Source organism: Hibiscus syriacus, unplaced genomic scaffold, assembly GCF_006381635.1.
Source record: "Hibiscus syriacus cultivar Baekdansim isolate YM2019G1 unplaced genomic scaffold, ASM638163v2 tig00111166_pilon, whole genome shotgun sequence".
Lineage (NCBI taxonomy): Eukaryota > Viridiplantae > Streptophyta > Magnoliopsida > Malvales > Malvaceae > Hibiscus > Hibiscus syriacus.
In genome coordinates this window covers 1,902,512-1,915,647 of record NW_024063008.1, presented here as the reverse complement: position 1 = coordinate 1,915,647, position 13,136 = coordinate 1,902,512, and the positions used below count along the sequence as shown (strand labels likewise).

Genomic DNA, 13,136 nt, shown 5'->3' with positions numbered 1-13,136 from the left:
TCTGAGACAACAAGAGATTCCTAATCACTGAAAAATTGGAGTCTAGAGATTTAAAAAGATCTTAACGAGTAAATTTATTTAAAAGGGGAAAACAAAAAGACTTATAAGGAACTTATCTATCATTATCGGCAACGGCATGTATAGGAGGAAAAGTGAGTGGAGGAATCACACGCGCATATATAGGTGCGTGTGACTGAGGTAGGAGTTTTTTAAAGGGAACCGATTTCTAATTTTCCGGTTCACGTGATAAGAAACTTGGGTAATCCGTACTTGCAATGAACTAAAGTTGCATGAGAGAGATGTACATCTCTTTTCTACCATGGAATATTTTTTCCTTGAGTTTATATATTGGAAAATTATAGTATTTTTTATATTTCTTTTAAGTTATAAGTTTAAATTATAAATTTTACCATTCCACTTTAATATTATTTTTGTTTTAAATATTAAATTTTAAAAAATTCAATTTATTCATTTAATTTTAACATTAATCATATTTTAGTCACTCTATCATTAAATCATAAACGGTACGATGACATAACAGTTAAAATAAAAAAGACATCGTTTTAGATCCCACAAATAATCAAAAATACGTCAAAATGATATTGCTTTAAATCCATGTAAAAGTTAATTTTATTTTATTATGTTTCTTTTTTTTACTTTTCCTCTTTTCTTTATTTTTTTTTCATATCCTTTTATCTCTATATGTTTGAATCAACTCAGATTTTGACTTTTACTCGTCGTGATCTGTCATCGTACTGACAAGCGTCAATCATTGTATTTTATAGTCGATGAATCATAAAATTTTCCAAAAAGCTTATTTCATTCTCATAACACACAAATGTGGTGTCCATTTAACCCAAAAAATACTTCAAACTCTATGAATCTAACTATGAACACTTAAATTTATTGTTCTCTATTTCTTTCTAATGTTGGATGGAGTTCTAACAAAGGTATATTACTCTTGATCTTATGATAGACCTCTCCATCGTTTGGATTTTAAATAGAGGCTTCAAGCACTAAAAATACAAAAAATGTCAAATAACAGTGAGTGAAATAGAGACAACGAGCAACGAAAATTAAGGTTGTTGAAGTATAATAAAACAAATTTAAATGTAAAAAGAAAAATGAGTTCGAGAGAGAAAACAGGGAATAGAAAGCACTGATTCAATGTCATTATTGATAGGAAAAAATAGTCTAAGCGACACTAATAGTGAGATGATAATATGGGCTAAAAGAGGTTGATAGAATTGAAGGGTTAATTGGATGTTTTACCTAATCATATTTAATAACGTGTCAAAATAATGAAAGTTAATTGGATCATATGTACTTAAACTACAACTCTTAGTTTAAAACGATCCTCATACTTTAAACATTTTAATTTATCTTCAAACTATAACTCTTATCCTAAATTGATCTCAAACTTTTAAACATATCAATTCCATTCCCATACTATAACTCTCATTTTAAATTAGTCATCAACTTTTAATTCAATCTCAAACTATCAATAAATATGTCATCCGTTAAGGAAACTATTATAAAAATTATTAACTGTCGTATAAATATTAAAGTATATTATATAATATATAATATGATGCAACATAATAAAATTATTTCATTTAAACTCAACGTTAATTATTGATGTGAAACGTTAATTCTTGTTATATCACATCATATTAGTCCATAATACATAAGTTAATAATTTTTATAACATAGCATATAATTAGCATATACCAATTGTTTGAAAATTAAATTAAGATATTTAAGAATTTAAGAATCAATTTAAAAATAAAAAAAGTTTCAGAAGTCTAAAAAATAAAATAAGGGATAATTAAAAAAATGTTATCGTAGAGATAACTTTTTACATGATTAAAATAAAATAAAACAAAAAAAGAACAGCAGCGGCTCCTTTATTTGTAAGTTGGGATGGAGGGGAAGGGGCGGTGCATTTGAGTGGAAAAATGAAACAAGGGCCCGTGAAACGGCTGTGAATGAACGCGTGGCAAAGCATAAAGTTTGGATCTTTTGGAGAGGAAAACATCCAGTTGGAAATCACCCTTCTTTTCTTCTTTCTGTAGGCCCACAATCATTCAAGCTTTACTCCCATCACGGGCCCCACACCAAAATCTCCCTTTCCAAAGTTTAAAAGTTTGTTTATTAATATAAAAGCTTAATTATATTGGGAAATTTTCTATATATTAAAAATAGACAATGTGTGCTTTTAAAACATATTTAAAAACATAACATATATTGTTATTTTAATTTTTAATTTTTTAAACTATAATATTTATATTATTAATAAAATTATTAACTGAATTAGAATTATGAATTAACTTGACTCTAATTTAATCAATAATTAAAAATCAGTTCTTTTAAAATTATAATTCGTATTAGTATGATGTTTTTTTATATTTTTAAATAAAATAATTAAAATCACAAAAAAATCGGCGACAATAATATATAGGATTTTTTCTATTAGAAATATAAAGAGTGTATAATACTAACAAAATAAAAACATATGTTAATTCATTTAAGAGTAGAGTGATACGAATCTTAAAAATAATCAAATTAATTTAAAAAATAAAATAATGTCATTAACTTCTAAGTTTCAATCGGAAGCTCTGATGTGTTGCGGTTAAAAAACAGTTAAAATTGATGTAATTCGTTAAATAAGTGATTGGTTAAAATTTACATCAGTTATGTTATATCATTTAACCAAAAACATTATCAAGTATAATAATATATTAGTTAGCGCTTATATAATGTAATAAGTAGCGCTTATATAATAAAATAAGCATTTAATCATAAATATTATCAAATATAATAACATATTAGGTATCGCTTATATAATAAAATAGGTATTTAACCTGAAATATTATCAAGTACAATAACATATTAGGTAACGCTTATATAATGTAATAGGTAGCGTTTATATTGACCTATTTTCTAACTAAACCATTATATTTATATCAGTGACATTACAAATTACCTATTCTATTATAATTATCGGTTTCGATGTTTTTGGAATAGATACAATTTTAAATGTATCGACACTTTATGTGTGCACTTCGTTGGGCATTCATTCTGGAAAAAAGAATCGACACAAACTTAAAACGTGTCGATACATTATGTAGACCTATTTATTCATAAAACCGATATATTTCTATATAGTACATTGTAAATTTACCTATTACATTGTAATTATCCGTTTCGATGTTTTTGGGATCAATACTTTTAATAAATGTATCGACACTTTATGCGTGCACCTCGTTTGGCATTCATTATGGACAAAATGTATCGACACTTTTTAAATTTGTGTCGATACATTATGTTGACCTATTCTATCATAAAATCGGTATATTTATACCAGTTACATTGTAAATTTACCTATTACATTATAATTATCGGTTTTGGTGTTTTTGGGTCGATACTTTTAGAAAATGTATCGACACATATGTTTACCTATTCTCTCATTAAACTGATATATTTTACCTATTACTTTATAATAATTGGCTTTGATATTTTGATGATCGATACTTACAATAAATGTATCGACACTGTTTTGGAAACTTTATGTTTGAGAACCATACTAGACAAAATGTTGGAAACAAATCTTTGTGTTTACTAATTTTTTCATTAAAAAAATCTATTTTTACCGGTTTTGTTATTGTTGGGCATAACAAAACCGATAAAAATTACCTAAAACATTATTATTTCTACCTAAAACATCAATATTTTTAACATTTTTGGTAAAATGTCAAACAATAACAAAATCGGTAAAAAAATAACAAAACCGGTAGCGCTTTTACCGATTTTGTTAAGAAACCCGGTAAAATGCCAAAATAATAATAAAACCAGTAGAAATAATGATTTTTTTTATAATTTTTACCCGTTTTGTTATGCACAACAATAACAAAACCGGTAGCACTTTTACCAGTTTTGTTAAGAAATCCGGTAGAATACTAAAATAATAACAAAATCAGTAGAAATAATGATGTTTTCAGTAATTTTTATCGATTTAATTATGCACAACAATAACAAAATTGCTACCAATTTTTTTTAGCAGTATAATAAGCACGCACGTGAGCATTTACCAGTTTCAAAACAAGTTTGTGCGACGATACCTTTTTCTCTCACCTTCTGTCGAAATATCCAAAAAAATTAAAACAATAGTGCCATTGCCGGGGATCACACCTAGGTACCCCGCATGACAGGCGGGTATACTTACCACTATACTACAACGACCTTGTTGATGTATAAAACTGTTCACTTTAATACTCTCAAGACTCTCTTTTACATCGTTAAGGGCAATGGTTTAAAATATAGGAGCAACCTACTTGATCAGCTTCAAGTGTTGCTCTATAAGTGAGAATCACAATGGTGATCTATGAACACATGTACTTTATGAAGGAAAAAAAATATCCAAATAACACAGTTTATATCTATTCGTTAGGTATTCATTCTGAAAAAAGTATCGACACAAACTTAAAACGTGTCGTTATATTATATAGATATATTTTTTCATAAAATCGGTATACTTTTACCAGGTACATTATAAATTTACCTATTACATTGTAATTATCGGTTTCGATGTTTTTGAGATCGATACTTTTAATAAATGTATCAATATTTTATGCGTGCACCTCGTTTGGCATTCATTGTGGACAAAATGTATCGACACTTTTTAAATTTGTGTCGATACATTATGTTGACCTATTCTATCATAAAACTGGTATATTTATACCAGTTACATTGTAAATTTACCTATTACATTATAATTATCGGTTTCGATGTTTTTGGGGTCGATACTTTTAGAAAATGTATCGACACATATATTTACCTATTCTCTCATTAAACCGATATATTTACCTATTACTTTATAATAATTGGCTTCGATATTTTGATGATCGATACTTATAATAAATGTATCGACACTGTTTTGGAAACTTTATGTTTGAGAATCATACTGGACAAAATGTTAGAAACAAATCTTTGTGTTTACTAATTTTTTCATTAAAAAAATCTTTTTTTTATACCTAAAACATCAATGTTTTTTACATTTTTGGTAAAATGCCCAACAATAACAAAATCGGTAAAAAATAACAAAACCAGTAGCACTGTACCAGTTTTGTTAAGAAACCCAATAAAATACTAAAATAATAACAAAACCGGTAGAAATAATGATATTTTCAATAATTTTTACCGATTTTATTATCTACAACAATAACAAAATCGATACTACTTGTTTTTAGCGGTATATTAAGCGCGCACGTGAGCATTTACCAGTTTCAATACAAGTGTGTGCGACGCTACCTTTTTCTCTCACCTTCTGTCGAAATATCCAAAAAAAAATTAAAACAATAGCGCCGTTGCCGGGGATCGAACCCGGGTCACCGGGGTGACAGACGGCTATACTTACCACTATTCTATAACAACCTTGTTGATGAAATGGAAATTTTTACATTATAAAACTGTTTACTTTAATACTCTCAAGACTCTCTTTTACACCGTTAAGGGCAATGGTTTAAAATATAGGAGCAACCTACTTGATCAGATTCAAGTGTTGCTCTATAAGTGAGAATCACAATGGTGATTTATGAACACATGTACTTTATGAAGGAAAAAAAATATCCAAATAACACAGTTTATATCTGTTGAAAACGTTCGTAGTGGACATTTAAAGGCCTTCAAGCTATTACTCATTTTTAAGAAATGACTAAAATATACATCAGAACTATACGTGTCCTACAACAAAATCCCCGTTCCCAAATTGAGGGTACTTAGCAAATAACACCATTACATTTCCTCTATCAACGCTTTGCCCTTGTTTTCTGCTACATTCTTCTCTGTTTTGGGAAAACTTTTATTGCCGCCATATTCCATTAATGAACTCTTCTCTGCACTAACAATGGCTGCTAAAGAAGCCCATGCTTCGCCTGGTTGCTCATGAACCCAACACATGATGAAATAAACCTTCCTTTCAGCAAGTTTCAGCTTGCTTTTCATCTCGGATTTTCTCGGCTTTCTTTGTTTCTCGGATTTCAATTCCCTTTCAGCAGTCACTATCATCCTTTGTAGATCACAAAGCAGGACCTCCAAGGGAAAGTAGGCTTGTTACGTCATCAACAAGTGTCGATCCAAATTGCAATCCACCAATGTCCCGGTAAGCTGGAGAGCAGGTTTGCTCCAAGCAATAACACAGCTTCCAACACGGTTTCGGGCTGTCCAGCTTGACCTAATACACATGATATACTCAGTACAACAATTGCTGATCCTAAAGCATCAGATTGCCAATCTCCGTTGTAGATGCGAAGCGTGAAGCAGTAACTATATACAATGTCAACCAAATGAACAGCTAAAAACGGAGATGGTTCTGTAGAAATGAGCTTGCGAAGTGAAGGAAGTTGTGTTTCAGGGCCATGATTCAGTGTTGATTGATTCAGTGTTGACTGATTCAGTGTTGACTGATTTAGCAAAACAGTGTTGAATGATTCAGCACAGAAGTACATTCTGAATGATTCAGAGCAATTATCAAACAACATGTCACATTCAGAACTAATTCATACAGAAACTCTTAATCATTCGGTGCTTAATCATTCTGAAATAAACAAACAACCTTAATTCAATCAACGCTTATTTCAGGCAGGCTAACAAATCAAAGCAAATATATATATATACATAATATACACACAAAGTAATGAAAAGTTTTGGGAAGATACCATCAACATCTTCATCTAAAGGATCGGCTTCTTCCTCCGAATGGACTCGTTTCAAAATTTCAAGCATTTTCCGTTTAGTTTGATCGTCAGGTTGAAGTTCGCGAAGCTCGTCAACTAAATTTTCTCGCATAAATGATTCAGTACAGCGAAGACTATGAGACTGTAACAAAATCACACACAAATTAAATATGTATATACCAATTTCTGATAGAACTAAAGCGAGAAATTGAGGTTTACCTTGTAGCAAGGAAGAGAGCAGTAACGGGAATTGCATCGAGGGCAAGTGTATTGCGAGAATTGCTTCTGGAAACTGTGCAAAATTAGTGGAAAGTTGAGTAAAGATTAAATATTAGACAAACAATCTTTTAAAAAAGAACTGGTGAACAAAAAGGAAGAAGAACATACACATTGCAGATTATACGCGAAGGAGGATTCAACGTCGACGATTTGGAAGGTTTTTCTGATGTGAGAATAGTTTCCTCCATCTTTCCAGTAACACAAATGATTCAAATCGAAATGTCTTTGATTTATTTTCATAAAACTGAAAAACCAAGTGAAAAAGATAGGGTCGAAAACCCTAGAAAGTTTCAGAAAGGTTTTGAAGTTGGGCTCAATTACAATAACAGCCCAATTCAACACCTTCCCCAAAGCAATGCATGTCCAGTGTCCAGTAACGCTTCAGCAGCTCAAAAATTGTTTGAATCACCGCACAAGGATGTCTGGCGTTGGGCTTGCTCCTTAGCAAATTTATAACAGGCAGGTTATTATTTTCCAAAATAACTCGTCCTGCACCCGATCTCTAAACTTGCTGCAAATCATCGAGCACACCCCAAGCTTCCGCTTCTTCTACTGTGCTACGTCTAATATTGCGACCGAAACTGTGAACCAACACTCCCGAGTGATCTCTAATAATTAGGAGTCTTAAACGCCCCATCCGGCTTTCAACCACCCCACTAGCAACTTCTAACAAATTAGTTAAATTTCACGTTATCGAGCTTGTGAAATTATAAAATTTCAAAAATACGAAAATAAAAAATTAATAAAAAATATCTAAACTATATAAAATTTTAAATTTTTATAGAATATATAATATTTTAATATTTTTTTATTCTTCGGGAGATAATCTTCGGAAGTCTCATAAGTATTCTGTTAGCTTACATCTCCTAAACTTTGATTTTTGGTAGACTACATCGTATAGACAGTGGCAGATCTATAAATATAAAAATGAGGGTCTAAAATTTTTATATTTTTTCTTAAAATTTATGGGTATGCAAAATCTTTAATTTTTTTAAAATTTTATTTCTAACGCATTAAACTAAATTTAACTATTTTTCTAAAATAAATATAGACAATACCTTTAATAAACAAACCTTACGATAATTTCACGTGATGAGTTAGAGCAAAATCTAAAATATGATTATCAGAGTCACTTAATCTTTCAATCTATGAACAACTATGATGACTAACATATGCATTAAAGACCATTATAAACACTAACCAACTATAATTTTCTCATCAATATCGATTTTCCATCTAAATAAAAAAAATATACGACCAACAATTGACGAACCAAACTCATTACCATAAACAATATCAAAGAGTGAAAGCAATTAGACAAGACACAACTTGGTTTAGTTATTTCCTTAACGTTTCAATCGCTGTCACAATCACTTTGGAATGTAGGCAGCTTTCTAGATTGCTATTGGTTAATCATTGCTGCAACTTGCGCAAGTGGTCTCCCTAATCTTTAGGCATCTGCTTCAAATGGTCGGTTCAATTAAAAAATAAATACCAAATTAAGAGAGAGAGAAATCAAGGGTTTATTAACAAGTACATAAACTTGCAACTTGTACAAGTTGAGGGTACAAAATTAATGAAAAAATCTACATCAAATCTTCATCTTTAATCCTCCTATGACAATCCTCTTCCAAAAAGGTCCCTGATTTGAAATACCACGGTCATTAAAATATGATTATAAAGTTGGGAAATTGTTGAATTATTGATTCTTGTGTTTAATGTTCCATTATCCAATCCATGGAACACAAAACATCATCTCTCCAACAATCATAGGTTAATGTCCCGAGATATTACATTTTTGCCCTTCAATATTTTCGGCGAACTAGGATGCCCTCGGAAGGGTACCCACCACCCTTTTGTCAAGTTCTAAGTTCTAACGTATAAGCATGAAGGCTAGTTGTGTCATTTAGAATGCTTGTCCTAAAAGGAGCTTTGGGTTTGCCTGTGTTTTTCATTTCATTACCAGACCCCAAAGGGAAATTGCTGCTCGGTGTTCTTTACTTGAGAAGATTTGTTTATGTCAAACGCGAGAGATATTTATGTCAGCTCTTAATGCAATCTGGGTCTTTCGAAAGGTCATATTTTGTTTTACTTTTATTACTTAATTAATCTAAATTTATCATTTATGAAGTCTTTCTTTTCCCCATTAATGTAATGCTAATTAATTTAATTTGGGTAATTAACAGTGTAGAATTTATGGTGGTGCTAACTCATTTTGTGATGTTAGGAACCTATAAATGATTCTGTCTTTGGATCTTGTTTCCCTAAGAAAAATTATATGTTTTGTTGAGTCGAGGATAAAAAAAATAACAATCCATGAAGATATGGCTCCTAATGGAAAATCTACTATAAATTTAATTGTGTTGATAATGAGGCCTTGGTTTAATGACAAAGAAGGAATTTTTAGGTTTTGGGTTTGAATCGCTATCAGTTATTCAGTTCCGTGCTTGTGATGATTGATTTTGATTGTAATTGTTTGTAAGTTGTATCTTCTCAGTGATAGCTAAAAAAGCTAAAATCCCCCTAAACTGTTTTTGCATACTAGTAGCGTGTATTGTCTGGTGCAAGACATCATGTTTCGATTGAGGATGGCTGATCTGTTCTCGTACTATCTGAATTCATGTTGTTTCTGTCTAAGGTTCGGTTTTAGCAGTACTTTCAGGTGTGTGAACTGTAAAGCATGAATATCATATTCCTTCTTTCTGCACAGGGACCTAACTGCAGCTTCCAAACCTTGCAGTTTCGGCGAGAAGACTACAAGTGATGTTATTTTACGTTTGACAAATGGTGAAGGAAGACCTGAGTGGTTCTGTTCCCACTCATCGGTTCATGTAACTAAAAGCAGATTCTTTGCAAATCAGCTCTCTAATCCCGACTTTGGCTCCTGCACTGAGATTCATTGCTCTAATTCTACTTATGATCATCATGTTAACCTTTTGAGCTTACTTTATCTTCCCTCTGTTTCACTTTTGGACTCTCTGGACTCGGTTGAATCTGCTCTCGGTGTTCTAAACTTGGCAGTTTCGTTCCACTGTGACGACGTTACAAACTGCTGCATCCAGTACCTGGAGGCTGTTCCTTGGGACGATAAGGAAGAGGAACAAATTATAAAAGCAGTTTCAAAACTGGGGCCGATAGCCATGCCCATATTGGCAAGGATCCAACCAGTAGATTTAAGTGCCACCAAAAATGTGTTTATTTCAGCAGTTCGCTTTGCCACATCAATTGGTGGACGTTGTCCACCTTTTGGAGATGAGCTCAAGACATCTGCACAAGAACAAGTGGAATTTATGCTTGGAGGAGATGAAGAAACCCCGTTAGTTACAGGCACAGCTGACGATGAAGTGAAATTGGTGGTAAATCAGGTCTTACCGAAGTTTGTTCATCTTTCGAAAATGAAATGTCTTCATTGCTTGTTGTTTCGGATATCACAGCTGAGACTGTCGAGAATAGAATTTTGCAGAGCCTAACGGATGTCGAGTGGATGTGTAACATACTCCCCAAGATGGATTTAATGAAGGATTTTGTTTGTAGTTAGGGTGAGATGTCTGGTAAGGTTTTGGGGATAATTGAAGACAAGAAACTTGATAATGCCGTGTGGGGTTTGGAGCTGAAGCTTATAGAAGTGACCGGGAAAGTGCTCGAAGCTGTCGGCTATGGAAACGTGATTCTTCCTGCACTGTGTCGGGTCCAATTGCTGAAGACATGGCTACCGTATATAAGGAAGATTAAACCTCTCCTAGATTCAGAAAGCAACAAGTATACAGATTTCCCTTACAAGATGGATGAAGACTTGTGCCAGAGTATTGAGGGGGCGATCGTGTCGTTAGTATTAGCATTGCCATCTAATGATCAAGCCGATATTTTATCGGATTGGATGGAAACCGAGCAAGTTTAGTATCCCGACTTGAGCGAGGCATTCGAGGTATGGTGTTACAGAACCAAGTCAGCAAAGAGAAGATTGATGGAAGGCTTGGATAGAGTTGGCAACACCTCCATCAGCCTTTGATTTCTTAGACGTTGTATGATTAACGTGTAAAATGAATAGACGGTGACAATCCCTATTCATGTAATTCAGATTCAATCTAAGCTCTATATGATCCTTTTGCAGGACACTGGATTCTTTTCACTGTGTCATTCAGCGTTTGCTCTATATGAGGTGATGCACAGCAGGAGAACAACAATATTCTCTTGTACTGTTGTTATTGCCATCCTTCTCTACCCTCGCATACAACAGATTATTGGAACCCGGTGCTCTTCTTTGATGCGCTGGCCATATTTGTGCTGGTGGTCGCGAAGTTCCCCGACATGCACAAGGTCCGTGTATTCGGAATCAATGCCGATCATTGAGCTGCGATGGAAGTTATGATCCAATTTCTCGAATACTAGGTTTCATTCCAACTTTACAATTGAAGGACACGCACATGTGGGCAGTGGGTCATTCACTCAGTTAGCCCACCAAGCCACCAAGCCTTTGAGTGAAACACACAGTGACTTGTATCGCAAGCTAAATTAGTGAAGGCAAAAACTCCTGGTCTTGGTGGATCATGTTCTAAATTTTCCCACCCTCATGTGCAAATTTTTTTATTTTATTTTAATAAAGAGAGTTATACCCATTTTTTAATACAAAAAAATGTTGTAGTTTCTTGAAGTTGTTTTAGTTCAGACATCATGGATCATGAAGTTAAGTCACATCTAAGACTTAGAATTAAGGTTCACACATGATACACAATCATTCGAATATTCATGAATTATTTAAATATTCTAATCTTAAATCTAATTTTAAACCCTAATAGATCAAGTTTATATTATATATCAGATAATTACACTCAATGTCTATGTACTCTTGATACATTTGGAATTTACTCATTCTATTTTTGTTTTATGAATTTAGTCTTTCAATTTTTTTGGATTTAAAAATTCAAGTTCAAGTTCAATTATTAACATCAATAGAATTCTATAATAAAATTCGTTGATGTAACATTTTGAAAGTAGAGGGATTAGATTTCTAAAAGTAAAAATAAAGGGACTAAATTCATGATGTATGAAAAATATAAGTACTTGAAATACATTTTAACATTCCTAAAAGAATACAAAAAGCTTTTTCATAATCTTAACTTTGTTTCCATTCATTTTATGATATTTTTCCAAAAGTAGTTTCCGTGCGTAAGGAAAATATTTGAATGTTCAGCTCCCAATCCTTGTTAAGGCAAAAATGTTAGTTGTCAGGCATTCTCGTTGTTTAAATCAAAATAGAGATTTAGTAAAAAAAAAATTCCATACTAAATTTTTAAAAAATTAATATATAATTGTTGAAGTATGTTGAAGATGTATGTTGGTACGTTGAGGATGCATACATGTTGGTACGCGAGGATGCATGCTGATACGCTTGTGCATGACTGATTACTGGTTAACGTGCATAGAACCTTCTAGCCTCAGGTGCAACAGATTACTGCTCTTGGAGATGCACCAATTAATGTTGTTAGTATGTTTGAGTCTTGTTAGAGTAGGCAATTATAGTTCAATCAAGTTCTTGTAATCTTGATAGCTATATAAAACATGTAAAAGGATGATGGTAAAGAATCAAGAAGAGCATTTCACTTCTAAACTGGTTTTGCTAAACACAAGAGCTATGAGCTCTCTCAACATGGTATCATTCGCTACTACGTCCTAGGGTGTGCTTTCGTTGTTCATGCTGCTATGGATCACAATGTTTCTTCTACATCCACATCAATGGAGTTCTCGTCAAGAAACACTAAAGTATTCACCAACAAAAGGGAAAATGTGGTTCTTGATGAAATAAACTTCTTGCTTTGGAAACAACAAGTCCTACTCACTGTAAGGAGCCATCATCTTGAAAGAATGTTGAATGGTACAATACTGCCGCCTCCAGAAACAGTGATTGGTGAAGAAGGAGTTGCAGTTGTCAATGAAGAACATGAAGAATTCTTGGCTCAAGATAGTGTGTTGGCTTCTTGGTTGCTTTCAATGGTTAGTCCTCATTTGCTTCCACAATTCGTTGGTGCTGAAACGTCTGCCCAGGTATAGAACAAGGTCTTGCAGTTCTTTGTTAATCGCTCTGCCACTGCCATTATGAGCTTACATTACAAGCTTTAATCCCTC

The 13,136-nt window shown here is 32.7% G+C and overlaps 2 pseudogenes; one reads left to right on the top strand and one right to left on the bottom strand.

The window, feature by feature from the left end:
• Window positions 1–5,695: 5,695 nt before the first annotated feature.
• Window positions 5,696–7,226, bottom strand: LOC120155310 (annotated as a pseudogene).
• A 1,683-nt stretch (window positions 7,227–8,909) lies between these two features.
• Window positions 8,910–11,119, top strand: LOC120155363 (annotated as a pseudogene).
• The last annotated feature ends 2,017 nt before the right edge of the window (window positions 11,120–13,136 follow it).